The sequence below is a fragment of the Tachyglossus aculeatus genome, chromosome 1 (assembly GCF_015852505.1).
Source record: "Tachyglossus aculeatus isolate mTacAcu1 chromosome 1, mTacAcu1.pri, whole genome shotgun sequence".
In the NCBI taxonomy this organism is placed as follows: domain Eukaryota; kingdom Metazoa; phylum Chordata; class Mammalia; order Monotremata; family Tachyglossidae; genus Tachyglossus; species Tachyglossus aculeatus.
The window spans coordinates 85,118,671-85,145,000 of record NC_052066.1 but is presented as its reverse complement, the minus strand read 5'-3'; the positions used below and the strand labels follow the sequence as shown (position 1 = coordinate 85,145,000).

Genomic DNA, 26,330 nt, shown 5'->3' with positions numbered 1-26,330 from the left:
CTCTATTTTACTTGTACATATTTACTATTCTATTTATTTTATTTTGTTAATATGTTTTGTTTTGTTGTCTGTCTCCCCCCTGTAGACTGTGAGCCCGCTGTTGGGTAGGGACCGTCTCTATATGTTGCCAACTTGTACTTCCCAAGTGCTTAGTACAGTGCTCTGCACACAGTAAGCGCTCAATAAATACAATTGAATGAATGGATCTTACATTGATTTTCAGCCACATAACCCCCCCCGACACACAGGCAAATTTAGAGAAGCAGCGTGGCTTAGTGGAAAAATCCCGGGCTTGGGAGTCAGCGGTCATGAGTTCTAATCCCAGCTCCGCTACTTGTCGGTTGTGTGACTTTGGGAGAGTCACTTCACTTCTCCATGCTTCAGTTCCCTCATCTGTAAAATGGGGATTAAGACTTTGAGCCCCCCATGGGACAACCTGATAACCTCGTATCTATCCCAGCGCTTAGAACAGTGCTTGGCCCACAGTAAGCGCTTAACAAATGCCATCATTATTATTATATTCTGTTCTCTTATTCATTCATTCAGTTGTATTTATTGAGTGCATACTGTGTGCAGAGCACTGTACTAAGTGCTCAGGAGAGTACAATGTAACAATAAACACATTCCCTGTCCACAACGAATTTATTGAGCGCTTACTGTTGGAGAGCTGGGGAAAGCCACCTGACTTGGGAAGCAGCATACCTTAATCTACATGTACCAAGGACTATTTTAGCCCTGGGGTAGAAACAAGTTAATCAGGCGAAAAACAGTTCCTGTCATACCATGGGAATCACCGTCTAAGTAGGAGGGGGAACAGGTATCGAATCGCCATTTTTCAGCTTGCCGTTTTCTAGAATGATTTGTAAGGACCTAAGGTCTTATTCTGGGGTGAGTACACCAGACTTCTGCTGGAAAAAATATAAATCCTATCTCTGGTTACCATAGAAAAAAGAGTTAATAGATTCATACCAATTGATCGTATTTATTGAGGCACAGAGAAGTTAAGTGCCTTGCCCAAGGTCACATAGCAGAAAAGTGGAGAATTAAAATTAGAACCCAGACCCTCTGACTCCCAGGGCTGTGCTCTTTCCACTAAGCCATGCTGCTATTTTAAGTGAAGAATACTGAATAGGAGTGTGGAATTATCCCTAAATGCTCAAATTTATCTCGGCTGCTTTAATTTTTGCCTTTTACAGGACTGGAGGAATTACAATTCCAAGTGGCGTTTTGTTGGCAGCATTCAAATTTCTGGTGAATATTAACAAGATTTTTCCCAGTACTCAACAACTAAGGTTTCTAAAATGGGGAATTCCAGATTTGTAAGAGGACTGAAAAAAAAATGAATACCTAATTGATTTTTTGCACTAGGTAGCAAAGTACACCTTGAAATAGCCTTCTAGGATGTTCTCATTCATTCATTCACTTGTATTTATTGAGTGCTTACTGTTATTCAAAGCACTTTACTAAGCGCTTGGGAGTGTACAATAAAACAACAGACACATTTCCTGCCCACAGTGAGCTCTTGTGTTCTTCACACATTCAAGCATGCTCATCATGGAAAATTAAATCTAGCCAAAGAAATTCCAGTGTATCTGTAAATTATTTATATTTCTATCTCATTCTAGCTGTAAGCTTGTGGGCAGGGAATGTGTCTACAAAATCTGTTGTATTGTGCTCTCCCAAATTCATGGACAGTGTTCTGCACTCAGTAAATGTGCTTGCTTGCTTGATTGATTGATTGATCTGGAAATGGCTTATGTTTCCAACTAAAATACCATCTGAATAAAGGAAAAGAGTGTAAGCCATTTAAGACTATTCCAGGCTTTGTTATAAAGTGCTTGATTTTCTGTGTCACTGATCCCTCTTTTCAAAATTTCTCTGCTGGTGCCAATTTTGGGAGAGGAAGCATATAATGGCTTTTAAGGTGACAAACCAGTCATTTTACCGACCTGAATCCACCTTCTAGAACTGGGATGCTGGCTTTTTGTTTTCTTAAGCTGTCACTAAAACAATGCACTTTTAAACTTTTAATATAAAAACAAGACCAACTTCACTTAGCTTTCGGCTTGCTGTTTTCTAGAACGATTTGTGAGAACTTAGGAAGAAGGTCATATTCTGGGGTGAGTACACCAGACTTTTGTTGTTGGAGAAAAGTGTAAATCCTATCTCTGGTTACCATAGGAAAAAGATCTGCTCAACAGATTCAAGTCATAGAATTAATCAATCTTGTTTATTGAGCTCTTACTGTATACAGAACACTCTACAAAGTGCTTGAGAATACAATATAATAAATGTCAAATAAATATACCAAGGTTGGTAGATACATTCCCTTCCCACCAGGAGCTTATTGTCTAGTGTGGGAGACAGACATGAAAATAAATTACGGATATGTACATAAGTGGAATAGGTGGGACGAATAAAGGGAACAAATCCAAATACAAGGGAGGTGCAGAAGGGAGAGGGGGTAGGGAATTCACTATTGTGTGACTGTCTCATTCCCCAATGTGACATGGCATTTCATGCATTCCTACAATTGTATGTACTGAGCATTCATTCATTCATTCAATCGTATTTATTGAGTGCTAACTGTGTGCAGAGCACTGTACTAAGCACTTGGGAAGTACAAGCTGGCAACATATAGAGACAGTTCCTACCCAACAACAGGCTCACAGTCTAGAAGGGGGAGACAGACAACAAAACAAAACATATTAACAAAATAAAAAAAGGATAGTAAATATGTACAAGTAAAATAAATAGAGTAAGAAATCTGTACAAACATATGTACAGGTGCTGTGGAGAGGGGAAGGAGGTAGGGCGGGGGGAGATGGGGAGGGGGAGAGGAAGGAGGGGGCTCAGTCTGGGAAGGCCTCCTGGAGGAGGTGAGCTCTCAGTAGGGCTTTGAAGGGAGGAAGAGAGCTAGCTTGGCGGATGTGGGGAGGGAGGGCATTCCAGGCCAGGGGGAGGACGTGGGCCCAGGATCGATGGCGGGACAGGCGAGAATAAGGCACAATGAGGAGGTTAGCGGCAGAGGAGCAGAGGGTGCAGGCTGGGCTGTAGAAGGAAAGAAGGAAGATGAGGTAGGAGGGGACGAGGTGACGGAGAGCCTTGAAGCCGAGGGTGAGGAGTTTTTGCCTGATGCGTAGGTTGACTGGTAGCCACTGGAGATTTTTGAGGAGGGGAGTAACATGCCCAGAGCATTTCTGCACAAAGATGATCTGAGCAGCAGCGTGGAGTATAAATTGATGTGGGGAGAGACAGGAGGATGGGAGATCAGAGAGGAGGCTGATGCAGTAATCCAGTCAGGATATGATGAGAGACTGAACCAGCAGGGTGGCGGTTTGGATGGAGAAGAAAGGGCGGATCTTGGTGATGTTGTGGAGGTGAGACCAGCACGTTTTGGTGACGGACTGGATCTGAGAGGTGAACGAGAGAGCAGAGTCGAGGATGAAGCCAAGGTTGCAGGCTTGTGAGACGGGAAGGATGGTAGTGCCGTCAACAGTGATGGGAAAGTCAGGGAGAGGGTGGGGTTTGGGAGGGAAGATAAGGAGTTCAGTCTTGGACATATTGAGTTTTAGATGGCGGGCAGACATCCAGATGGAGATGTCTTGCAGACAGGAGAAGACACAAGCCTGAAGGGAGGGAGAGAGAGCAGGGGCAGAGATGTAGATTTGGGTGTCATCAGTGTAGAGATGATAGTTGAAGCTGTGGGAGTGAATGAGTTCACCAGTTGAGTGAGTGTAGATAGAGAACAGAAGGGGACCAAGAACTGACCCTTGAGGAACCCCTATAGCAAGAGGATGGGAGGAGGAGGAGGAGCCTGCAAAGGAGATTGATAATGAACGGCCAGAGAGATGAGAGGAGAACCAAGAGAGAGGATGGAGTCTGTGAAGCCAAGGTTGGATAGCATGTTGAGGAGAAGGAGGTGGTCCACAGTGTCGAAGGCAGCTGAGAGGTTGAGCAGGATTAGGATAGAGTAGGAACCATTGGATTTGGCAAGCAGGAGGTCATTGGTGACCTTTGAGAGGGCAGTTTCCGTGGAATGTAGGGGATGGAAGCCAGACTGGAGGGAGTCAAGGAGAGAGTTGGCGTTGAGGAATTCGAGGCAGCAGGTGTAGACAACTCATTCAAGGAGTTTGGAAAGGAATGGTAGGAGGGAGATAGGCGATAACTAAAAGGGGAGGTGGGGTCAAGAAAGGATTTTTTTAGGATAGGGGAGACGTGGGCATGTTTGAAGGCAGAGGGGAAGGAACCAGTGGAGAGTGAGTGGCTGAAGATGGAAGTTAAGGATGGGAGGAGGGAAGGGGCGAGAGGTTTCATAATATGAGAGGGAATAGGGTCAGAAGCACAGGTGGCCGAAGTAGCACTTGAGAGGAGGGAAGGAGGTCTCATCTGAGGATACTGCTGGGAAGGATGGGAGAGTAGCAGAGAGGATTGGGAGCAGGGGTGTTGGAGAAGGGGGAGGAGTGACTTAGGGGAGCTCAGACCTGATGGAGTTCATTTTACTATAGAAGTAGGAGGCCAGATCGTTGGGGATGAGGGAAGGAGGAGGGGGAGGAACAGGGGGCCTGAGAAGGGAGTTAAATGTACGGAAGAGCTGACGGGGATGATGGGCATGGGTGTCAATAAGGGAGGAGAAATAGCTTTGTCTGGCAGAGGAGAGGGCAGAGTTAAGGCAGGAAGGGATAAACTTGAAGTGGATGAGGTTGGCTTGGTGTTTAGACTCTCCAGCAGCATTCAGCAGCTCGAGCATAAGAGCGAAGGACAGTGACAGTGATCCAGGGCTGTGGGTTAGTGGCACAAGAGCGGCGAAGGGAAAGGGGAGCGAGCGAGTCACTTACTGTGGGCAAAGCACAGTTGCAGCTTTACAGTGGAATGCGCCCCAGGGTCAACCACCATTTCTGCCCTGGATCCTTTTGTTTCATTAGATTGGGAGCTCCTTGGGAGAAGGGACCATGTCTTTTTTTTTATGATATTTGATAAGCACTTACTATGTGCCAGGCACTGTACTAAGTGCTGGGGTAGATACAAGCTAATTAGGTAGCACACAATCCCTGCCCCACATGGGGCTAACAGTGTCACGCATCAGACAAGTGGCAGAGCCAGGATTAGAACCCAGGTCCTTCTGACACCCAGGCCCATGCTCTATCCACTAGGCCATGCCACTTGTTCTGTCTTCTTCTTGAACATCTTCATGATCTCTACAATGCCCTACATTCAGTCAGACACCATATAGCATAATATTATTTGTATGTGTGTGTGTATATATATATATATATATATATATGTATATATACGCATAAATCAGTCTCACTTTCTTCATCTGTAAAATGGGAATTAAATCCTATTCTTTCCTAATTAGACTGTGACGCCCATGTAGTGTAGGGACTATATCTAACCTGATTATCTTTAATCTACCCCAGTGCTTACTTAGTACAGTGCTTGAAACATAGTATGTGCATAATAGAAGGACTTCCTTGATTAACCTCTCATTTCCCTTACTCCCTCTCCATTCTGTGTAACCTTTGTACTTGGTTTGTTACCCTCAGAGTACTTATTTACATCATAATTTATTTTCATAATAATGATAATGGCATTTATTAAGCGCTTACTACGTGCAAAGCACTGTTCTAAGCGCTGGGGAGTTTACAAAGTGATCAGGTTATCCCATGTGGGGCTCACAGTTTTAATCCCCATTTTACAGATGAAGTAACTGAGGCACAGAGAAGTTAAGTGACTTGCCCAAAGTCACACAGCTGGCAAGTGGCAGAGCCGGGATTTGAACCGATGACCTTTGACTCCAAAGCCCGTGCTTTTTCCATTGAGCCACGCTGTTTCATGTCTGTCTCCCCCCTAGACTGTAAGTTCAATGAAGGCAGGGAACATGCCTACTGATTCTTTTATATTGTTCTCTCCCAAGCACATTTACAGTGCTGTGTAAATGGTAAGTGTTCAATACAGTTGATTGATTCATGAATGGCAAAATTATTAAGATGCCCCACAATTATTTTAGGGATGGAGGTTTGAGCCATCTTTCTGTTAGGGCAAGACACAAGACAGGCTCAGAACTTTGACCCTGGAAGGATACAGGCTGCAGGGAAGGATATTAGAAATGATCCTGGGAGATAATGAAACCCAAAAGGTTTAGGGGTCTGCAAGCTCCTTGTGGGAAGGGAACATGTCCACCAACTCTATTGGATTATACTCTCCCAATTAGTACAGTGCTCTGCACACAGTAAGCACTCAATAAAAACCAGTGATTGATTGATTGATTGACTCTGGAGAAGTCACAATTCCCATCCATTAAATCCAACTTCTACAGGTACCTAGGAACCAAGGAGTCACACGCACATATGTGTTTGTGACTGAATGTATATTTGTCCAAGCAAGTGTATGTGTGTGTGTGTGTGTGTGTGTGTGTGTGTGTTTCTTTTAAAGGGTATTTGTTAAGAGTTTACTCTGTGTCAAGCACTGTTCTAAGCCCTGGGGAAAATAAAACTACACAGGTTGGACAAAGGCCCTGTTCCCCTTGGAGAACAGGTATTTTACAGTGGAGGAGACTGAGACACAGAGAAGTAAAGTGACTTGGCCAAGGTCACACAGCAAGCAATTGGCCGAGTCCGGATTAGAACCCAGGTCCTCTGTCTACCAGGCCTGTGTTCTTTCCACTAGGCCAAGCCGCTTCACTTTTGTGCCCAGCCCATCTCCACAATCCCTGCTGGTAATGGGATCCCATGTATGTATAGCTTTCTAAAATAGTCCTCTTCACTTGTCTCTCACTCATGAAACATGCAACTGCTGCAAAGACACCTGTCAGGATGGCAGAACCCATAGTGCCACCCTACTCCACACTCCCTTTTGAGGGGCTCTCACCCACCCTAGAATGAGGCAACCCCAAGGGGGCCTCCCATCATAATGTAATAATAATAAATAGTATTTGTTATAGTATTTAGTATATATAGTATTTGTATACAGTATATAGTAGTATAGTATAGTATATAGTATTTGTTAAGCACTTAATGTGTGCCAGGCACTGGGCTAGGCACTGGGGTGGATAAAAGCAAATCGGCTTGAACACAGTCCCTGTCCCATGTTGGGCTCATAGTCACAATCCCCATTTTAAAGATGAAGGAACTGAGGCACGGAGACTTGCCTGAGGTCACACAGCAGACAAGTGGTGGGAGCTGGAATTAGAACCCATGGCCTTCCAACTCCCAGGCCCATACTTTTTCCACTAGGCTAGGCTGCTTCTAAAATGTGAGATGTGAAGCTGGAACGGAAATGCTCTCTGATGTTTTGTGTATCCAGTTCACGAAACCTGAAACCAGCTTTCAGGGGAGGGGGAAGATGTATCTTAACATGGGCCAAGAGCAGTGGTGGTTACTGGTTAATTGCAAAATTCCTGTGTGGAAGCACAGGTCTTGGGGTCAGAGGACCTGGGTTCTAATCCTATGCTTGCTGTGTACCCTAGGGCTACTCACTTAAATTCTCAGTGCCTCAGTTTTCTCAACTATAAAATAAGGATGCAATGCCCTATTAATAATAATAATAATAAGGGCATTTACGTGCACTTACTATGTGCAAAGCACTGTTCTAAGCATTGGGGAGGTTACAAGGTGATCAGGTTGTCCCACGGGGGGCTCACAGTCTTAATCCCCATTTTACAGATGAGGTAACTGAGGCCCAGAGAAGTTAAGTGACTTGCCCAAAGTCACACAGCTGACAATTGGCGGAACTAGGATTTGAACCCGTGACCTCTGATTCCAAAGCCCTCACTCTTTCCACTGAGCCACACTGCTTCTCCTATTCTGCTATTCTCCTATTCTGTTTCTGCTATTCCCCCTCCTACTTAGACTGTGAGCCTCTTGTGGGATGGGGACTGTGTCTAACTTGATTAACTTGTGTCTACCCCAGCACTTAGAACAGTGTTTGTCACATATACTATGTGACAAATACCATAATAACAATAGTATTAGTGGTTTCATACCACCTTTTTGAAAGAAAGCTGTATTGATTCAAAAAAAAGGATGAAAACAGCAGCCGCAGTTAGTAGGAGCACAGCTGTCATCCACCTTCCTGGCCGTTTTTGCTAAAGTGATGAATTTAGTAAATCCATATTGTCACATTTGAAAGTTGTGTGGTTAGCTGCTATGTCCATTTAATGTTGGTCTCTCGCTTCCCGCTGGACATCCTAGGGATGGTGGTGTTCCGTCCCATTCCTACTGAAGAGCAGGCAATCATGGAGTGTGCCCATGAAAGCCAATTAAATGCTATCAAGGGCAGTTAACCACCGGAGCATGGATGTGACATTGAACAACTGAAAAACAGCTTGTGAATAAAGAGCAGTGATGGGTAAAAAAAGGGCTCAAGCTCGCATCTAGGAAATGTCGCAGTCGGTTGCCATTTCTTCTGAAATTATGTTCTTCTGGACAAGGTTTGATAGGCCATGCCTGCTTAACTTGCTTGATCGTAATACCCATTTCGGCTGATAAATGCTATTGTTGATGACCTAAATTGGTGACACAGATTTTGATGGCAAATTTCATTCATTCATTCATTCAATCGTATTTATTGAGCACTTACTGTATGCAGAGCACTGTACTAAGCGCTTGGGAAGTACAAGTTGGCAAATAGTCCACATGCATGAGGCCTGTGATTGTATTATTTTTATTGGCATTTGCTAAGTGCTTACTATGTGCCACACACTATGCAAAGTATTGGGGTAGATACAGAATAATTGGGTTGGACACCGTCCATGTACTATGTGGGGCTCATGGTTTAATTCCCATTTTACATCTGAGATTACTGAGGCACAGAGAAGTGAAGTGAGTTTCCCAAGGTCACACAGCAGAGAAGTGGAGGAACTGGGACTAAAACCCAGGTTCTTTCACTCCCAGACCTGGGCTCTTTCCAGTAGATCAATTCTAAACCCAAACTCTCCAGATCCTCCTCTTCTCCTGGAGCCTCCAGAGCCATGGGAGGAAATTCTTTCAGTCTCAGTCCTGTGTTGGGGAATTTCACCTCCATCCTCCTCCTACAGTCCATGATTGTGGTAGGAAAAGAGGGCTTAATCAGATTTGGAGAGGAACGGAGTTAGGAAGCGTGTTTTGGGGAAGGATAGGAGAGACATGAGTAAGTTTGAAAGCAGTGGGGAAGAAGCTATTGGAAAGTGAAAGGTTGAAAATGGCAGTCACAGAGAGGACGAGTGTTTTGATTCATTCAGTCGTATTTATTGAGCACTTTTTGTGTGCAGAGCTTGGGAGCGCACAATACAACAATAAACAGACACATTCCTGTGCCCACAATGACCGTGATAAAGTAAGAAGGGATGGAGTTGGAAGCACAGATGGAGGGTGTAGTTTCTGAGAGGAGTTGAGAGATCTCCTCTTGAGATACTTCTAGACTGTGAGCCCATTGTTGGGTAGGGACCGTCTCTATATGTTGCCAACTTGAACTTCCCAAGTGCTTAGTACAGTGCTCTGCACACATTAAGCACTCAATAAATACGATTGTATGAATGAATGAATACTGCTGGAAAAGATGGGAGGGTTGAAGAGGGGAAAGAAGAACAAAGAGATTGGAGAGGAGCAGAGGAGATTTGAGGGAGCTCACACCTGATGGTTTCAGTTTTATCAATAAAGTATATAAAGGTGGCACCTGTGGATGACGGGTTACGGGTTATAAGGGAGTTAAAAGTCTGAAATAGCGGTTTCTGGCATTAGGCTTTGGAGTCAATAAAGAAGGAGTAATACAGGTCCCTGGAGGAGGAGAGGGAAGAGTTCGCACAGTTGAAGATAGATTTGAAATGAACAAGGTCGGTCTGCATTTCTGCCAGCAGCACTCTACAGGTTGAGCCCAGGAGCAGAGGAAGTGTACTGTAGAGGTCATCCAGGATTGTGGGTTTGTGGTATGAGATTGGCGAAGGGACGAGGAGTGAGGGAGTTGAATTCAGAGGAGAGGGTAATGTTGAGAAGGCAGATTGGGTAGGGAGACCAAATGGGGTATGACTTTGAAAAATTGGAAAGGGGGTCGGTCAAAAGATTGGCGGTCTCCCTGGAGAAACAGGACATATTTGCAGGGGGTGGGTGTGTGGGGTAGAAGGCAGATGATGAGGTTGCGATTTGAGAGAGGGATTTCAGAGTTGGTGAGGATAGAAATTGTACAGTGACTAGAGTTGATGAGATTGGGAATGCACTGATGTGGGTGAGTCAGTGAGGTCGGATGGAGCAGGAGGTTGGTGGAGTTGAGACGTGAGAGGAAGTGGGTTGCAGAAAGTTTGTCTGGGACATTCACGTGAACACTGAAGTCCTCAAGGATCAATGTAGGCATGGGTCAATCCTGAGTTGGGGAATTTCACTTCCGTCCTCTTCTGACAGTCCAGGATCATGGCAGGAAAAGAGGGCTTAGGTTTGGAGAGGAACGTGGTCAAGAGAGGGTTTGGGGGGAAAATAGGGGAGTCATGAGCATGATAAGGAGCGTGAAGCAGCGTGGCCCAGTGGAAAGAGCCCGGGCTTGGGAGTCAGAGTTCATGGGTTCTAATCCCGGCTCCGCTACTTGTCAGCTGTGTGACTTTGGGCAACTCACTTAACTTCTCTGGGCCTCAGTTCCCTCATCTGTAAAATGGGGATTAAGACTGTGAGCCCCACGTGGGACAACCTGATCACCTTGTATCCTCCCCAGCGCTTAGAACAATGCTCTGCACATAGTAAGCGCTTAACAAATGCCATTATTATTATTATTATTATTATTATATTATTATTATTATTATTATTATTATTATTATATCTGATTGTAGGTCTGGAAAAAGGGAGAAGGAATCCCAGTGTTCAAAATGATTCAGAAAGTTGCAGGAAGAGCCTGGGGAGTGGTAGATGACTGTGACTAGTAACTGAAATGGGTAGTAGAGGTGGATGATACACAGGCTTCAAAGGAAGGGGAAGAGGTGGGAGGTGGAATGGTGCAAAAACTCTGTCCTCTCTCCTTCCTCTTCAGTCCTGCATTTCCTCCTGCCAAGCACTGTTCTAAGCGCTGAGGCAGATACAAGTTAATCAGGTTGGACACAGTGCCTGTCCCCAATGGGGCTCACACTCTTAATCCCCATTTTACAGGTGAGGTAACTGAGGCCCAGAAAAGTTAAGTGCCTTGCCCAAGGTCACACAGCAGACATGTGGCGGAGCCAGGATTAGAACCCAGGTTCTTCTGACTGTGTGCTCTGCCCACTTTGTCCCACCAACACCTCTAGCTGAACGTGTCCAAACAGAACTCCTCGTCTTCCCACCTAAACCCTGTCCTCCCCCGACTTTCAATCAATCAATCAATCAACCATATTTATTGAGCGCTTACTGTGTGCAGAGCACTGTACTAAGCGCTTGGGAAGTACAAGTTGGCAACATATAGAGACAGTCCCTACCCAACAGTGGGCTCACAGTCTAAAAGGGGGAGACAGAGAACAAAACCAAACATACTAACAAAATAAAATAAATAGAATAGATATATACAAGTAAAATAAATAAATAAATAGAGTAATAAATATGTACAAACATATATACAGGTGCTGTGGGGAAGAGAAGGAGGTAAGATGGGGGGATGGAGAGGGGGACGAGTGGGAGAGGAAGGGGCTCGAGGAAGGAAGGGGCTTTCCTATCACTGTAGACTGTAGTCCCTTCCCTGTCTCACAAGCTCATAATTTAGGCACTTCCCATGACTCATTGCTCTCATTCAATCCACGAATTCAGTCTGTCGCCAAACGTTGTCAGTTATACTTTCACGACACTGCTAAAATCCACCCTTTCCTCTCCATCCATACTGCTCTATGCTTATCCAAGCACTCATCCTAGCCCGCCTTGATTACCGCATCAGCCTCCTTGTTGACTTCCCTACCTCCTGTCTTTCCCCACTCCACTCCATACTTCACTCTGCTGCCCAGATAATTTCTCTTAAAAACTTCCAGGTCATGTCTCCCCACACCTCAAAAACCTTCAGTGGTTGCCCATCCACCTCTGCATCAGCTACTCCTTACCATCGGCTTTAAAGCATTCAATCAGTTCTCCCCTTCTTACTTTACCTAGCTGATTTTCTACTGCAGACCAGTTCAAGTACTTCACTCTTTTAATGCCATCCTTCTCTCAGTACCTCAGTCTCATCTATCTCACCGCCTAGCTGTTGTCCATGTTCTCTTTTGTGCCTGGATCTCCCTCCTCCCCTTCTATCTGATAGTCTTCCACTCCCCTTATCTTCTAAACACTACTTAAGTCACATCTTTTATTCAATCTTTCAGTCAATCATATTTATTGAGCACTTACTGTGCAGAGCACTGTACTGAGCACTTGGGAGACTACAATATAACAATAAACAGATGCATTCCCTTCCCCCAGTGAACCAGGTCTTCCCAGACTATGCCCTTTATTTTCCCTCACCACCTTCCCCTTTGTGTCAACTCTGCACTTCACTGTGTATCCTTTGACACAGTGTAGCACTCTGACACTCACCCAACCCCACGATATTTGTGTAAATATTCTTATACTCTGCTATTTCCCCATTCTGAATCTATTCTCCTGTCTGTCTCCCCTGTAAAGTGTAAGCACCTGTTAGGACAGGGATTGTGTCTACAGTCTCTGTTGTATTGTTAAGTGATTTGCCCAAGGTCACAAAGCAGACAAGTGACAGAGACGGGAGTAGAACCCAGGTCCTTCTGACTCCCAGGCTTGTGTTCTATTCATTAGGCCATGCTACCTATTATCCCTGTGGACTCCTTGTGGGAAGGTACTGTGCCTACCAACTCTGTTGTATTGTACTTTACTGAGCGCTAGTATGGTGCTCTGCACTCAGAACTGCTCAATAAATGCCACTAATTGATTTAAAATGCCAGAATCAAAAACTAAAGTTATAGGAACCACAACATCCTCACCTGCATCTTCTCCCAGACATATTTTTCCCTCAATTCTGGCCTGTTCCCCGACAGAGACTTCTGATCTTTTGACCCCCTTGAATTTTCTAAAGCCATGATGCCCCATTGGGTCTCTATACCCAAACTTTCTTCTCTTGACTCACCAACTGAACCCTCAACACCACCATTTCCACAGAACTCAGCTCCTTTCCACCCCTGACCTGAGTGGAGAAAGGCTGCTCGGATCACGAGTAGATCCCTAACAGGTCCCAAGTTCACAATGAGAATCATGGCCTAGTGGGAAGAGCACAGGCCCGGGAGTCAGAGGACCTGGGTTCCAATCCCGGCTTTGCCATTTGTGTGATTGCTATTCTATTTATTTTATTAATGATGTGCATAGAGTTATAATTCTATTTGTTCTGACGATTTTGACACCTTTCTATATGTTTTGTTATCTGTCTCCCCCTTCTAGACTGTGAGCCCTTTGTTGGGAAGGGACCGTCTCTATACGTTGCCGACTTGTACTTCCCAGGCACTTAGTACAGTGCTCTGCACACAGTTACCGTTCAATAAATATAATTGAATGAATGAATGAATGTGTGACCTTGGGCAAGTCACTTAACTTCCTTGTTTCCTCATTTAAGTACCTGTTCTCCTGCCTGCTTAGGTTGTGAGCCACGTGTGGGAAAGGAACTGTGTCCAACCTTTTAATCCTGTATCTACCGCAGCTCTTAGAAGTGTGCTTGGCATACAGTAAAGACCAAGCAAATACCACGATTATTGCTATTATTTCCTCTAAGCCACCCCTCCACTTATCCTCTTTCCATTTAACTGTTTTACTGACAGTGCATTCCCAAATCTCTAAAATGGTTGGTCATTTTGCCTCAAGTTACTAAGAACAGTATATTTTCTTTTTTGATATCAGCGTAAGCCTACCCAATTACTTAGCAATGGCAGCCTCTCCTTATTAATAATAACAATGGTAATAATAATAATAGTAATGGCATTTATTAAGCACTTACTATGTGCAAAGCACTGTTCTAAGTGCTGGAAATAATAATAATGATGACATTTAATAATAATTAGCAGTATGGCATAGTGGATAGAGCAAGGCCTGGCAGTCATAAGGTGATGGGTTCTAATCCTGGCTCCACCATGTGTCTAATATGTGACCTTGGGCAAGTCACTTCATTTCTCTGTCTGTCACCTCATCTGTAAAATAGAGATTAAACTGTAAGCCCCACATTAGACAAAGGACTACCCGTTTTACCTCCTTCCCTTCCCCACAGCACCTGTATATATGTATATATCTTTGTACATATTTATTACTCTATTTATTTATTTTACTTGTACATATCTATTCTATTTATTTTATTTTGTTAATATGTTTGGTTTTGTTCTCCGTCTCCCCCTTCTAGACTGTGAGCCCACTGTTGGGTAGGGACTGTCTCTATATGTTGCCAACTTGTACTACCCAAGTGCTTAGTACAGTGCTCTGCACACAGTAAGCGCTCAATAAATACGATTGATTGATTGATTGATTACCCGATTTGCTTGTATCCACCCCAGCGCTTAGTACAGATGCAGCTTGGCTTATCGGAAAGAGCCCAGGCTTGGGAGTCAGAGGATGCAGATTCTAATCCCAGCTCCACCACTTTGTGATCTTGGGCAAGCTACTTAACTTCTCTGTGCCTCAGTTATCTCATCTGTAAAATGGGGAGTAAAACTGTGAGCCCCACGTTGGACAATCTGATTACCTTGCAGTTACCCCAGTGCTTAAAACAGTGCTTGGCACATAGTAAGCGTTTAACAAATACCAATGTATTATAATTACTTGTTAAGTGCTTATTAAGTGCCAAGCATTGTTCTAAACACTGGGGTAGATACAAGTCAATCAGTTTGGACACAGTCCCTGTCCCACATTGGCTCACACACTTAATCTCCATTTTTTACAGATGAGGTAACTGAGGCACAGAGACGTGAAATGACTTGCCCAAGGTCATACAGCAGACATGTGGCCGAGCTGGGATTAGAACCCAGATCCTTAGAATTCATTTTGTTTAGTAACACTCTTCACGAACTTCTTGTTAAATTATACTTTAAGCCATCTGCCCGGTTATGCCAAAGCAAAAGCAGCGTGAGAAGCATGCGTGGCTCAGTGGAAAGAGCATGGGCTTTGGAGTCAGAGGTCATGGGTTCAAATCCCAGCTCTGCCAATTGTCAGCTATGTGTCTTTGGGCAAGTCACTTAACTTCTCTGTGCCTCAGTTACCTCATCTGTAAAATGGGGATTAAGACTGTGAGTCCCCCATGGGACAACCTGATCACTTTGTAACCTCCCCAGTGCTTAGAACAGTGCTTTGCACATAGTAAGCGCTCAATAAATACCATCATTATTAAAGCATAAGCATTGCACTTAGCATGGTCCTAACATTAGGAATATATTGTAGGAATTTTAAAGAAGTTGTGTTTTTGATTAAACATGCTTATGAAGACAAACTATGATGATTCAGACATTCAGGAGGAAGCCCTACTTGGGTCCTGCTGAGTTTTAAACTTGGAGATAACAAATAATTCCTTTTCCACTAGAACTTATTTATTCTTTGTTCAACCAGAATATTTGCTTAGTGACTCCCAACTGATAGGTACAATTACCTTAAAAATGTAGTGTAGCTTTAGCAGATTTCTACCTCCAGCAAAGGCTCGGCATTAGATTTAGTGGAGACTGAATCTTTCCTCTTATTCTTTTGAGATCAGATGGTAATTTTAGATAGCATCAAACTAAGCCTGAAACGGAGAAAATTTGGCTTTCAAAGAAATAACAACTGATCCTCTGTTTATACAGGAAGAGGCACACATATCAATGAAGAACTAATGTATTGTTTTCAGAGACAGCAATTACTCTCCTAAGCTGCCTTCAAAACCAAATAATTAAATGTTAATATTGGGGCTTCATTCACATGATCATTTCTGTAAACACAGGGAAATTATCCAATTGACCGAGGCCCCAAACTACACTCTTTTTCTGAATAACTATTTCTAGCCTCAAAAAGAAGTTCTACTACAATATACAGGGCATGGTTGGGGCCTGAATTCACTGGATAATTTCATTCATTCAGTCATATTTATAAGTGCTTATTGTGTGCAAAGCACTGTACTAAGCTCTTGGGAAAGTACAACACAACAAAAAAGAGTGAGAATTCCTGTCCATAGTGAGCTCACAGTCTAGAGGGAGGAAGTCAGACATCAATACAAATAGATAAAATGACAGATATAATAAGTGCTGTGGGTCTGGCCAGGGGGAAGACCAAAGGGAGCAAGTCAGGGGTGCAGAAGGGAGTGGGAGATGAAGAAAAGTAGGGCTTAGTATGGGAAGACCTCTTGGAGGAGATGTGCCTTCAGTAAATCTTTGGAGGGGGAGAGAGTAATTGTCTGGTGAATTTAAGGGAGGGTATTCCAGGCCAAAGGTGGGACGTGGGTCAGGGGTCAGCGGAGAGACAGATGGGATCGAGGCACAATGAGAAGGTTAGCACCAGAAGAGTGAAGTGTGCAGGCTGGGTTGTAGAAGGAGAGAAGCTTGATGAGGTAGGAGGGGGGCAAGGTGATGGAGTGTTTTAAAGCCAATGGTGAGGAGTTTCTGTTTGATATGGGGGTGGATAGGCAGCCACTGGAGATTTTTGAGGAGAGGGGTGATATGTCCTGAATGTTTCTGTAGAAAGATGATCTGGGCAACGTAGTGAAATATGGACTGGAGTGGGGAGAAGCAGGAGGTTGGGAGGTAAGCAAGGAGACTGATGCAGTAATCTAGGCAGGATAGGGTGAGTGATTATATTAACGTGGTAGTTTTGATGGAGAGGAAAGGGAGAATTTTAGTGATGTGAAGGTGGGACCGACAGGATTTGGTGATGGATTGAATATGTGGGTTCAGTGAGAGAGGAGCTAAGTATCATGCCTAGGGTACGGGCTTGTGAGTTGGGAAGGATTATGGTGCTGTCTACAGTGATGGGAAAGTCTGAAGAGGACGGGGTGGTGGGGGGGGAGAGAGAGAGACAGACAGACACACCTGGGATGGAAAGGCTGAGTTTTATAACCTTATCGACTCCTCTCACTTCCTAACCAATCCTATTGCTTTCTATGACTCGTCAACTCCATTGACCATATCCTACTTCTAGCTTGGAACTACTTTCCCTTTCATATCGGACGATAATCACTCTTTCAACCTTCAAACCTTATTAAAATCATATCTCCTCCAAGAGGCCTTCCATTACTAAACCCTAGTTTACTCCCTCTCCTTCAATACCTTATTGAAGGCACATCTCCTCCAAGGTGAGGGTGGAGGGGACAAGGTGATTGAATGCTTCAAAGCCAAAGGTAAGGAGTTTCTTTTTGATGTGGAGTTGGAATGGGCAGCCACTGGAGGTTCTTGAGGAGTGGGGAAACATGGACTGAATGTTTTTGTAGGAAAATGATCTGGGCAGTGGAGATAAGTATGGACTAGAGTGGGGAGAGACAGGAAGCAACCAGATCAGTAAGGAGGCTGATGTAGTAATTGAGATGGGTTAGGATAATTGCTTGGATCATCATGGTAGCAGTTTGGATGGAGAAGTAGATTTTAGTAATGTTGTGAAGGTTGAACCAATGGGATGTAGTGACATCAAATATGTGGGTTGAATGAGACAGAGGAGTCAAGGATAACACAAATTTTTCGGGCTTGTGAGACAGGAAGGATGGTGGTGCTGTCTACAGTGATGGGAAAATCACCGGGGGTTCAGGGTCTGGGTGGGAAGATGAGGAGTTCTGTTTCCGGCATGTTAGGTTTGAGGTGTCAGGGGGACTTCCAAGTAGACGTGTCTTGAAGGCAGGAGGAAATGCAAGACTGCAGAGAGGGAGAGAGATCAGGGCTGGATATGGAGATTTGGGAATCATCTGCATAAAAGTGGTAGTTGAACCCAAAAGAGTGAATGATTTCTTTAAGGGAGTGAGTGTTGATGAAGAATAGGACTACTACCATGTTGATCCAAGCACTTATCATTTCCTGAATTGAATACTACGTCAGCCTCCTTGCTGACCTCCCAGTGTCCTATCTCTCCCCACTCCAGTCCATACTTCACTCTGCTTCCCAGATCATTTTTTTAATGAAACATTTAGTTCAGAGCCCCTCACTTCTCAAAAACCTTCAGGGGCTGCCCATCCACCTTAGCATTAAACAGAAACCTACTACCGCTGGCTTTAAAGCACTCGGTCAGCTCACCTTTTCCTCCTACCTTTCCTACAACTACTAATAATAATGATGGTATTTGTTAAGCTCTTACTATGTTCCAAGCACTGTTCTAAGCACTGGGGTGGATACAAGGTAATCAGGCTGTCCCATGTGGGGCTCACAGTCTTAATCCCCTGTAACTGAGGCACAGAGAAATGAATTGGCTCGCCCAAGGTCATACAGCAGACAAGTGGCCAAGCCGGGATTAGAACCCTTGTCCTCTGACTCCCAAGCCTGTGCTATTTCCACTAAGCGACGGTACTACAACCTGACTTATTCACTTTATTCCTCTACCACCAACCTACTCACTGTACCTCGATCTCATCTATTTCACCACCAACCCCTCATACCGTGTCTTCTCCCTGGCCTGAAATTTTTTCCCGTAAATACGTGGTAGACCACCACACTCCCCATCTTCTAAAGCCTTACTAAAATCAAATCTCCAAGAATCCTTTCCCAACTGAACCCTCATTTCCCTTTTCTCCCTCTCTCTTCTTTGTCACCTAGGCACTTCGACTTGTAGTCTTTGATATTCATCCCACCTTTAGTCCCACAGCACTTATGTACTTAGCTGTAAATTCATTTAAATATTTTTCTCCCCCTCTAGACTGTAAGCTCCTTATGGGCAGGGATCTTGTCTACCAACTCTGTTGAATTGCACTTTCCCAATGCTTAGTGCAGTGTTCTATATACAGTAAGTGTTCACTAAATATGATTAATTGATCAATTACAACTTTCCCTCCTGTTTACAGCTGTCATTGCAGACTCTGGTCGGTCAAGCAGTAGTATTACACACTTACAGTGTCTGTCAGTCAATCATGTTTATTGAGTGCTAACTGTGTGCAGAGCACTGTACTAAGCGCTCGGAAGACTACAATACAACAATACAATAATAGTAATAATTACGGTATTAAGTGCTTACTATGTGCTGGACACTGTACTAAGCGCTGGGGTGGATACAAGCAAATCAGGTTGGACACAGTTCCTGCCCCACATAGGGCTCATAGTCTCAATCCCCATTTTCCAGATGAGGTAACTGAGGCCCAGGGAATATAATGGTGGTATTTGTTAAGCGCTTACTATGTGCCAAGCACTATTCTAAGCGCTGGGGTAGATACAAGGTAATCAGGTTGTCCCATGTGGGGCATACAGTCTTCATCCCTGTTTTCCAGATGAGGTAACTGAGGCACAGAGAATTGAAGTGGCTTGCCCAAGGTCAAACAGCAGACAACTGGCTGAGCCGGGATTAGAACCCATGACCTCCTGACACCCAGGCCGACACTCTATCCGCTACACTATACTGCTTCTCCACTGTACTAGTACTGTACTAAGTGTTTGGAGAAGCACCGTGGCTCAGAGGAAAGAACATGGGCTTGGGAATCAGAGGTCACGGGTTCTAATCCTGGCTCCGCCACTTGTCAACTGTGTGACTTTAGGCAAGTCACTTCATTTCTCTGTGCCTCAATTCCTTCATCTGGAAAATGGGGATTAAGGCTGTAAGCCCCATATGGGACAACCTGATTACCTTGTATCCCCCCAGTGCTTAGAACAGTGCTTGGCACATAGTAAGCGCTTAACAAACGCCATTATCATCATTATTATTATTATCATTATCATTATTATTATTATTGGGAGAGTACAAAACAATGAGTTAGTAATAATAATGATTTGTTAAGCGCTTACTATGAGTTTACACTGGGAACTCACACTTTTCTAAGTGCTAGGGTAGATACAATGTAATCAGATTTCTCCACTTGGGGCTCACAGTCTTAATCCCCATTTTACAGATGAGGTAACTGGGACATAGAGAAGTGAAATGACTTGCCCAAAATCACACAGCTGACAAGTGGCCGAGCCAGGATTAGAACCCACAACCTCTGACTCCCAAGCCTGTGCTTTTTCCACTAAGCCACACATCTTAATGGTTAGACATGTGCTTAGACACGTTCCCTGCCCACAAGGAATTTACAGTTTACGCTACAGTTTCAGGGCCGCTTCTCATCTCTCCTTGCTAACAGGGGTATGTGGAAAGGGGGTTAGGCAGTGGTTTTGTGCCAAGAAGGCTTTTCATTATTATCACCGTCTCTGACAGCCGGATGGTATATTTTCCCTCTCATTTATTCATTCAATCTTATTTATTGAGCACTTACTGTGTACAGAGCACTGTACTAAGCACTTGGAGAGTACGATTTGGCAACAAATAGAGACAATCCATACCCAACAATGGGCTCACAATCTAGAAGAAGGTCTAGCATGGCTCTGACTACAGGTCAGGTGAGAAAACCTGCAAAGCCCTACTCCCTTCAAAGCCCTACTGAGAGCTCACCTCCTCCAGGAGGCCTTCCCAGACAGCCCCCTCCTTCCTCTCCCCCTTCTCCCCCTCCCCATACCCCCCCTTACCTCCTTCCCCTCCCCACAGCACCTGTATGTATATATATATATATGTGTATATATATATATATATATATATATATATATGTTTGTACGTATTTACTACTCTATTTTATTTGTACATATTTATTCTATTTATTTTATTTTGTTAATATGTTTTGTTTTATCATCTGTTTCCCCTTCCTAGACTGTGAGCCCACTGTTGGGTAGGGGACCATCTCTATATGTTGCCAACTTGTACTTCCCAAGTGCTTAAGTATGGTGCTCTGCACACAGTAAGCACTCAATAAATATGATTGATTGAATGAATGAATGAGTAAACCCAATGAAACTGAGTATTTTTAAAAATCACTCGAAATCCCCCCATTCTCTTTACATCTCATCTGTTCCTCAACCACGAGCGGCTAGTCAGAGAATCCTAAAAGTTGGAGAAGACCCAGTGAGGTCATTCAGCCCATTCCCCAGCCTCAGACAGAAAGCTACACCTAAACCACCCAACCAACTCGCATGTACAGGTTGGGTTCTCAGCAGGAACACTGAGATTTATCCAGGTGGTAGAACAGGGTAGCTTGAAGCAGATTTGGGGCATTATTTTTTGCCAGAATTTCTCGTTGGAATAAAAGAGGGTGAATTGAATTTGAAACTAAAAAACAAAAGAATTCAGTTCTCAATTTTAATTCAATTTGGTCTATTTTTGTTCTGTTCCCTGGTATCTGAAACCTTCTGTGGCCTGCTGTTGAGCTGTTGGTTTTTTTTTTTTTTTCCTGATGCATCCTTTCCTGGGTATGGGTCCTTTGGGCACATGTTTTCATCAGTGTTTGTTAGGAACTTCACTTTAATTATCTTCAATAGCTTCCTTCCTGAGCCCACATACCCTGCTTACTCTCTCTGCTAGGAAGCGTGGGGGAGAGAGGGAACAATATTGCTGATTACCATGGCAGCATGGTGCATATCTGCTGATAAAAGTAATCCGGCTCTAAAAAGAAGAAACTCAGGAGTACAGGAAACTGTCTTCATCTTTAACGAAAAGAACTTTAAAAACACCTACTGTGAACACTAATAATGATAATCCCCTGTCTACTGAGTGACCCCTTTCTTTGTCATATTGCCTATTGCCTATTGTCTACGTATTTTATTTTGTTGTCTGTCTCCCCCTTCTAGACTGTGAGCCCATTGTTGGGTAGGGACCGACTCTATATGTTGGCGACTTGTATTTCTCAAGTGCATAGTACAGTGCTCTGCACACAGTAATCGCTCAATAAATATGATTAAATGAATATTCTATTTAGCATTTTAAGGATTTGCAGAGATACCGTAAGCTAGAAATAATTTATTTTCTCTAGATTCATTTGTATCCTGTTTAAGTTGAAAGATGGTTTGAGGTGGAGGAAGGTGGGTAGATAATTTGTTTTCTTGAAAAGAGAAGGAAGAACAGTATCTTTGATTTGATCCTCTCCCCCCTCCCCCTCGTCCCCCTCTCCATCCCCCCATCTTACCTCCTTCCCTTCCCCACAGCACCTGTATATATGTATATATGTTTGTACATATTTATTACTCTATTTATTTATTTATTTATTTATTTTACTTGTACATATCTATTCTATTTATTTTATTTTGTTAGTATGTTTGGTTTTGTTCTCCATCTCCCCCTTTTAGACTGTGAGCCCACTGTTGGGTAGGGACTGTCTCTATATGTTGCCAATTTGTACTTCCCAAGCGCTTAGTACAGTCCTCTGCACACAGTAAGCGCTCAATAAATACGATTGATTGATTGATTGATTGTGTTGGCCTTGGAAAAAGCCTAGGCACTATCACAGTGAAAATAAGAGCCTTTTGAACACTCAGAGGCTCATCCTGGTTCAGGCTGGTGTAGAATGAGGTCACTTGCAGTGCTCTATGATGTTTGACCCCAACACTCAATTCTAGTGATTCTGTTTGCATATCTGTTTAGTTTAAAGTCTCCCCTGAGTGGGCTTAATCATGTGTAGCTGTTGCTCTGTCTCCATATAAGAATTAATGCTTTTTAATAGAGCTTAAATGAAAGGAGATGTCCCAGTCCTGAGTTTGTACTGTAAGCAAGAGGAGAGAGGAAAATGAACTCTGGATTAATAAAGTGACAGGGAATTTGGCTCCTCTTCTTCCCATCAAGAGTTCTTTTACCTGTGAGGTTTTGCCAAAGGTACTCAGGAACGAAGTGGGTTAGCTGGTATTTATTCCTCTATCAGCATTCCATGCAATGTCGTGTCAGATACAGGCTGTCATGATTGCTTGAAGTCTGAGACCAAAAAGCAGATTTCTTTTAACGAGGTTGCATTTCTCTTTTCGTCCGTTATCATCATTGTTATTATTAATGGTATTTATTGAATGCTTCCTGTGTGCAGAGCACTGTACTCAGTGTTTGGGAGAGTACAGTACAACACAGTTGGTAGACATCATCATCATCATCATCAATCGTATTTATTGAGCGCTTACTATGTGCAGAGCACTGTACTAAGCGCTTGGGAAGTACAAATTGGCAACATATAGAGACGGTCCCTACCCAACAGTGGGCTCACAGCCTAAAAGGGGGAGACAGAGAACAAAACCAAACATACTAACAAAATAAAATTTTGTTTTATAATAGACATGTTCCCTCCCCACAATGAGCTTACAGTCTAGAAGGGAAAATGGCGAAGCAGCGTGGCTCAGTGGAAACAGCACGGGCTTGGGAGCCAGAGGTCATGGATTCTAATCCTGACTCTGCCACTTGTCAGCTGTGTGACTTTGGGCAAGTCACTTCCCTGTGCCTCAGTTACCTCATTTGTAAAATGGGGATTAAGCCTGTGAACCCCATGTGGGACAACCTGATTCAACTGTATTTATTGAGCGCTTACTGTGTGCAGAGTACTATACTAAGCGCTTGGGAAGTACAAGTTGGCAACATATAGAGACGGTCCCTACCCAACAGTGGGCTCACAGTCTAGAAGACTAGAAGATCACCTGTATCCCCCACAGCGCTTGGAACAGTGCTTCACACAGAGAAGCAGCAGGGCTCAGTGGAAAGAGCATGGCTTTGAAGTCAGAGGTCATTGGTTCAAATCCTGGCTCTGCCAATTGTCTGCTGTGTGACTTTGGGCAAGTCACTTAACTTCTCTGGGCCTCAGTTACCTCATCTGTAAAATAGGGATTAAGACTGTGAGCCCCCCCGTGGGACCACCTGATCACCTTGTAACCTCCCCAGCACTTAGAACAGTGCTTTGCACGTAGTAAGTGCTTAATAAATGCTATTATTATTATTATTATAGTAAGCACTTAACAAATGCCATCATAATCATCATTAATATGAATTAATCATTCATAATATGTAATTTATAGATATGTACGTAAGAGCTGTGGGGCTGAGGGTGGGGTGAATAATACTGATAATGATGGTCTTTAAGTGCTTACTATGTGCCGAGCACTGAATATCAAATGCCCAAAGGTCACAGACCCAAGAGAGAAATGACGCAGATGGGAGAGGGAGCCAGGGAAAGAGTGCTTAATTGGCGAAGTCCTCTAGTCCATGTCAGTCAAAGCGTACCCTCCACCATGCAAATTCCTAAGTGTTTATCCCTTGCTAAATTTTGAGACAGTGAGCTATTTAACTGATAATGCGTGTTCAAATCTTCACAATGTAAGATGATATAGCCACACCTCCCATTTCATTTTGCATAGAAATTGCTTGTCTTTTAAGGGTTATTCATGTGCCACTTAGAGCGCTGCTTTTCTAACAAGTGTTAAAAGTTCTCTGTGACTTCCATTTAAGGACTTGAAATTGATTTGTCCACCTTCGAAAGGCCAGTAAAATGACACCGTTTTGAAATCTGGGCATGATAACAAACCTAATGTTTTTCTCTGAAGAAATCCTGAAATCATTATTATCGAACGCTTACTGAAAAGGACACATAATAAATCGTAAATAACGACATGGCCGAGTGCGCATATCGGCCTTAACATCCAGCTTTCCTGTAACTTGGGGTGCTGTTCTTCCGAAATTCGCATTACGTTGCTATAGTCTTTTAGCCCAAACTGGCACATATTGTCCAGGTAATAATAATAATAATAATAATGATGGCATTTGTTAAGCGCTTACTATGTGCAAAGCACTGTTCTAAGCGCTGGGGGGGTTACAGTGTGATCAAGTTGTCCCACGTGGGGCTCACAGTCTTAATCCCCATTTTTACAGATGAGGTAACTGAGACTGAGAGAAGCTAAGTGACTTGCCCAAGGTCACACAGCAGACTTGTGGTGGAGCCGGGATTCGAACCCATGACCTCTGACTCCAAAGCCCATGCTCTTTCCACTGAGCCACACTGCTTCTCTAAATGTTCCGTGATTGTGTTCTAGCTGAAATGCTTATTCCAAACACGTGGTAAGGCAGAACTGAATGCACCTAGGTCATTCTGGGAGCGCCTCTGTGCTTTCCTACTCCCTATTCCAACTGCTTTTTCCTGAAGTGTCCACATACTTGAAGAAAAGCGGGACTTTAGATACTGGCATTATCCAAATGGGCTGCCTCATTATTCAGGTAATTTAGAATGGAATCTTTGGTAACCAAAAAAGCCTCACTCTCCCCATACTTAGGCTTTTGGGTCTAAATCAGAAGCACTTAACGCCGACATTGCAAAGTTTTTCGTACTTGCCCACATGCGGCACAGGGCAAATACCTGAGCCTGTGTACTAAGCTTGCAGCTGGACTCGGCCAAACACACAAACCCTGTTCTGAGGGTTAAGTGATCGTCCAGTAGCAAAAGCAACCAAAAAATGAGCTTAGAGACTCCTCTGCTTGCCGGGCAAGCCCTCCTTGCCGATATTCAATAAAGCAAAATCACTTTTTCACCCAATTTTGTGCAGTAACACACCGCCAAACCGGGGAACGGAACCAAATGCCCCTCAAGCGAGGAAGGGATCAGTGCCAGCACCAATTCCAGGTGCAATCCCAGCATGCAGGCTTAGGTAGTCCTTGCCCTGTGCCGTGTGTGGGCAGACATGAACAACCTTGAAAAGTCTGCGTTATTTTAATGCTTCTGGTTTAGACACGAAATCTTAAGTATGGGAGGAGTAAGATTTTTTGGTTTCCAAGGATTCCATTCTAAATTATTTGACTAATGAAGCAGCTCATCTGGATAATGTCACGAACCCCTAGTTCCTACTGACCAGGAATTTCCTACACTGGACATTCTGGGACAAGTGAAGAATCAAACCACCAACGTTACTGTGGAAGCTTTACTTAATTTTTTAGCCCATGTGCAGGGGAGTGACACATACACACACTCACTTACGGTCACTCCAACAAGAGTCCGATTCCGGTCTGCTGGTCAAGGGAGCCCATCCCGCTGATCCCACGTCGGAAGGTTTGGAGAAGTTCCTGGCAGCTTGGCTCTGCTGTGCTTTAGTCCGTGCTGCTTTAGGCACGGACCGCTGACGTTGCAGCCTTCTGCGTGTTGCTTCTCTGCTTGCGATTCAAAGCGACCACCTTTTATTTCCCCTTTCAGGGTTGCACCTGGAGAGTTTCTAGTACTCTACCAGTCTCGACTATGGGAGGGAGAATCAAGCAGAGGCCTACCCATTCCATTCCTAGCTTGGGCAGTGGCTAGCGAGTGGAAGGCAATCCGCTACAAGTCAAAATTCACCCATGCTGGGCAGCAGCGGCGTGGGAGAAAGTCGAGGGCAGAGAGTCAAGGGCGGAGACTCGAGTTTACTGTGCGGAAAGCAGCAATGGTAAACCACATCTGTATTTTTACCAAGAAAGCCCTTTGGATACACTACCAGAGTGATT

The 26,330-nt window shown here is 44.0% G+C and overlaps 1 protein-coding gene and 1 non-coding gene across 2 annotated transcripts in view; both read left to right on the top strand.

Annotated features, from left to right (window-relative positions):
• RBP1 (retinol binding protein 1) overlaps window positions 1-26,330 on the top strand; it is a 70,142-nt gene that overhangs the window by 32,247 nt on the left and 11,565 nt on the right. The window lies entirely within an intron of this gene.
• Window positions 26,037-26,174, top strand: LOC119936755. The gene has a single exon (XR_005453839.1). It is a non-coding gene; the product is annotated as a small nucleolar RNA SNORA7 (small nucleolar RNA).